A 5,107-nucleotide genomic window follows, 5' to 3' on the forward strand; every position below is an offset into this window, starting at 1 on the left:
TGATAAGAATGTACATTTAAATATAGATGAAAGTGGTTGAAGAAGGAAACTCCAAAATTGAAGTCAACTTGTTTTTCTTTGAATTAAAGTTTTTAATTTCAATTTCTTTTTTTTAATCACTTGGATCTACATTTTGAGGGACCCTTCTCCACCAAAATTTAACATGTATCTCTTTGCTCACTTTCAACCCAATTTGTGTGGTGAATAATTTTATCTACTATGTCATATTCTCTTTATATTAGATTATCATTTTACTTTTACATCAATTTAGTTGTACTAAAGTTGTACGTTAAAAATTACAATCACTTTCTATCTTTCCTATTTTCTAATGTACATTAAAAATGTATATTTTTTGGGATTAAAGGAATACTCATATGTATTAAATATACCATGGTTAAAGCGGCGTGCAGGTTGAAAAGTGAAAACCTGCATGGGCCAAATTATTTATTGTCGAAAAGATATTCTTTCAAACAATACTGAGGCCCAAATAGAGTGGGCCGAGGTATCCAATACATTATCCAAACAAAAAATGATTGGCCCATTTAACAAAAACTTTAAAAAATGGCCCATGCAGGTTTCGAACCTGCGACCTTCGCGTTATTAGCACGACGCTCTAACCAACTGAGCTAATAGGCCAATTGTTGAGAATCATATAATTACTAATTTACTTGAAATTTAATTCACATTAGATTTCTAGTAAATTTTTATTTCATTTTTGGCTGTAATAAAATGTCCACGATTAATCAATTCATAAGTGTAAATTATATAGTTTTGTATGTGCGGGACCCTCTCTCTTAGTATTTGAAATGTTGCACATGAAATAATGAACAAAATCTAAAATCGGTAATAGCAATGATTATACATGAATCAGACAACAATTTACATTTTTGCATTATCAAAATTTGGTTTAATACTTTACCAAAAAAAAATGGTTTAATACAGCGCATTCATGCTCTGGTGTTTCAATAAATGTCATATATGCTTTTTGATTTACAACAAAATCACCAATGTAACTGTTTTAAGCCAATCTCTATGTGGAATTAATTGTTTAAATTATATTCAATAAATATAGTACATCCTATGAAGCAAATACTATGAATTCTTTGCTATTCACGGACAATTGCTATTAATGCTGAAGCACTTTAAATAATTAAAATATAAATCTACAATTTAATTCCAAAATTTATAGAATAGGAGATAGCAACCATTTGAAAATGGAACTCAAGTTCGACTTTTTGAGTGGTGAAATGAATTTTTGAAAATACGTATTTTCTGGTCATTAATGTGTCTTGTATTTTCCATGGAGTACTCCACCCTCCAGATAAGAATCGATTATGCCCAATTTATGTGACAATTTATTTCATATATAGTCAACAGCAAATCGCCCAACTACTATTAAAGTAAACCCATCTTAACAATATTTTGGTGCTATATAATTCTCAAATTAGTGAGTGTTGTTTCATCAAAAAAAAAAAAAATCAAAAAAACAAACTGAGATGAGCACTTCTTCAGGCAGTGAAATTATGCAGCCGGTATTGCATATTCACTCTCGAATATTAAGCTCATATTTCCCCTAAATCTAGTTATACAACATTTTATAAAATAGATTTTTTTCTTGCTTCAATGTATTGTTTGTTCAAAAATAAGATGCAAATCTTGTTTATGAAAGGTTTGCATAGCTTCTTGATTAATTGTATGCATGTTACATGCATATCATTGTCCATATTTTTTCATAAATTGTGGGTAAGATAGTTGAATATAATTAATTGTTAATGTTGAATTAATTGATATTTTTGAATGTGTAGGACGAGGAGGGCAACTTCCAAAATTGGGTGGATTCCTTTTTGGAAAAAATATTTTTTGAGAGATGTGAGTGCCATGATGATATGCAGAAGAGTGAACTGAATCGGTATTGCATAAGTTGTGATGCACCAATTTGCAGGTATTGCATCATAAGTGGAGAGCACTACAACCACAACATTCTCACTATTTACAGGCATGTTTACCAAAATGTTGTCCCTCTTTGTGAGATGCAAAATTACATTGACTGTGACAAGATTCAGGTATAATTTTATTATTATTTTTTTGAAATTATTTCGTATCAATAAAAAAAATTGTGATTGTATTTATATGTATTTGAAGCCCTACAAATGCAACAAGAAATGGGTCGTGTCTTTGACTCCATTGCCGCATAACGGGTCGGGTTTGCTGATTGAGGGCGACGGGGCTTGCTACCTTTGCAAAAGGAAGCTAACTGACCCGGATCGCTTTCGTTTTTGCTCTATTGCATGCAAGGTTTCTTTTCTAATTTAATTCTCATTTAAAAAGACATTATACCATGTGAGATTATTGATTTTGATTGTGATTTTGATGTTGTGCGTAGGTTCAAACTGACATAGGAGAAGGGAGGGTTGAGCTCTATGTGCAAAAGCCCGAGGTTGTACACAAGCCCAATCGTAAGCGCGGCAGGAAGGGAGTGCCGCACCGAGCACCTTTCCTATAGAGTGATCAGCTACTCGCAAGCTTGGGAGGAAAGGAGTGCCTCAACGTGCACCTTTCTAAAATTAGATCCGTCCCTGCTCGGGTTCATGAGCGAGTAATTTTTATCTACATTATAATGATCCATTTAAAAAAATTAAAAGGCAATATTTTTGTATACTCCATATATCTTTCAAAATTGATTGTTGATTTTAGGAAGGTCTAAACTATTCAAATGTTATTCACTAAAATAATTCTAACTTTTCATTTTATGAAAATAAATAAATAAATAAATTATTACTTATAAAAATCTTTTTATGCCTTCATGTTTCAATAAAAAAGATTCCTTTACCATTCAGACTCTTCTCTAAATTCTTCAGTTTTATTCATTTTTTAAGACATAGACACAACAAATCAACTCTAAAAGACTAGACAAATAAAACAAAATTGAATGTGCAAGATGATTGACAATTTGACATCAGTTTATAAGTTAAAATACAATTTGAAATCTTTATCACTTCTACTTTTTATGCTAATTTTACTTTTTAACTTTTCTTATAATCAACTTTCAAAGTATTTCCCTTAAAAAAAAGGAGTTTAAAAATATTGCTCTTTCCTATGTTATTAATACATGCACATTTTATATTTTACTTTATTCTCTCTTATCCCTTATATTTCTCTCTTATCTCTCATATTTTATTCTTTCTTATTTTATATTTTATCTTATCTCACAGTACTTTACTTTATTCTCTCTTATCCCTTCTGTGTCTTTCTTATCTCTCATATTTTATTCTTTCTTATCTTATATTTTATCTTATCTCATAGTACTTTATTATCTCTCAATTCAAGTGAGTAAAAGCTTTTTTTTTTCTCAATTCCTTTGACAATTAACTATCCCACTTAACTTAGACAAAAGGCGTATGTATGATGTATCACTTTTTCATGGGCTCGAGTTGTATAACTTTTTTCGACTAAATTATTTTTGTTTATATTTTCTTTTATGATGCAAATCGTGAAAATATTTATACATGAATTTAATAATAATCCGTCCATTAAAAATATAATTGAAATAATAGTCAATTTATTATATTATCCTTATAGCTATCAAATTGAATATCTAGTCAACTGTTGTCGTCATGTAATAATATAGTGCGAAAAATACCGACAATAACAAGATCTAGATTCGTAATTGAGGATTCAAGATTATGTATTGAAAAATTAAACACAAACGATAAAATATTTTCATTATTTATTTTTAGCGTTTGATTAGATCTGCGAGTGAGTCCGATACTTTTGGTATTTAAGTGTATGCGACAAAGAAATAATTCCTTGTACAGCTTTTTTGATAGCGAAAGGTAAAAAATTCATACTAAAATGTGCATTATGGCTGACAATTTTCGACACGACACGATAATCTGACACGAATCCGCACGAAATTATTGGGTTAGGGTCAAGTCTTATTGGATCCGTCTCCTTATCGGGTTGACCCATTAAGAACCCGATAATTTCGGGTTGGGTTCGGGTCGGATACGGGTAACCCGTTAAGAAATAATATTATTATTATTATTTAAATATTATATATATATATATATATATATATATATATTACTTTATTTTTTTAATTTCTTATAAATTAGGTTTAAATAGTATAAAACGAATTTTAATTGTGTAAATTAGGTTAAAAATTAAGGTTTAATCGTGTAATATTATGTTTTAATCGTGTAATATCAGGTTCGGGTTGTTATCGTGTCGTGTCAACCCATATTATATCGTGTCGATAACGGGTTCGTGTCGGGTGCAGGTCGTGTTCTGATTTGAAGGTAGCAGGTCGGGTTCGTGTTTGGATTTACAGTTTCCTTAACATGTCGGATTCAGGTTAGGCCTTATTGGGTTGGGTCATTATCAAGTTGACCCGATAATGATCCAATCCGCACGATTTGCCAGCCCTAGTGTGCATATTGTTTGACAAACAAAAGAAATTAAATTTATTACACCCTCTCAAATTGAATGCGATATAAACTATTCGTTTATTTTTCTAATGTATATTAATTGTTCCGTGAGTCTCGGGTCCATAAGCGGGTATTCATTTATCTACATTAATTAAAATACAGTACTTTTAATTAAAATACAAATATTTTAATCTAATTCATCAGTATATCTTTCAATATTGTTGGTTGATTATAGAAAGGTCTAAGCTGTTCAAATGTTAGAATAAGTTATTCTCGAACTACACTAAAATACTAACTTTTCATTTCAATGAAAATAAGTAATTCCTATTACTTGTTTAAATCTTTTATTCCTTCATGCTTTCAATAAAAAAAATATCCCTTTTATCATTTTAATGAGAATCAGTAAATGACCTTCTTACTTGTTTAAATCTTTTATCCCTTCATGCTTTCAAAAAACAAAAAAAGATCCCTTTTATATCATTTATTTATTTTAGTACATGCACACAGGCACAGTAGTAGACTTTGACAAATAAAACAAAATTAGATGTGTATGATGATTGACATCACCTAATAAGTCAAAATACCAGTGGAAAAATCTTTATAATGTTTTTCAATGCTAGTTTTAATAATTTCTTCTCTTTCAGTCAACTTTTGAAGTATTTCTATCTATAGAAAAGGAA

At 29.9% G+C, this 5,107-nt stretch overlaps 1 non-coding gene across 1 annotated transcript; it reads right to left on the reverse strand.

The window, feature by feature from the left end:
* Positions 1-562: 562 nt before the first annotated feature.
* On the reverse strand, positions 563-636 carry TRNAI-AAU. Its single transcript has one exon. It is a non-coding gene; the product is annotated as a tRNA-Ile (tRNA).
* Positions 637-5,107: the final 4,471 nt, after the last annotated feature.

The sequence above is a fragment of the Salvia splendens genome, unplaced genomic scaffold (assembly GCF_004379255.2).
Source record: "Salvia splendens isolate huo1 unplaced genomic scaffold, SspV2 ctg1153, whole genome shotgun sequence".
NCBI lineage: Eukaryota > Viridiplantae > Streptophyta > Magnoliopsida > Lamiales > Lamiaceae > Salvia > Salvia splendens.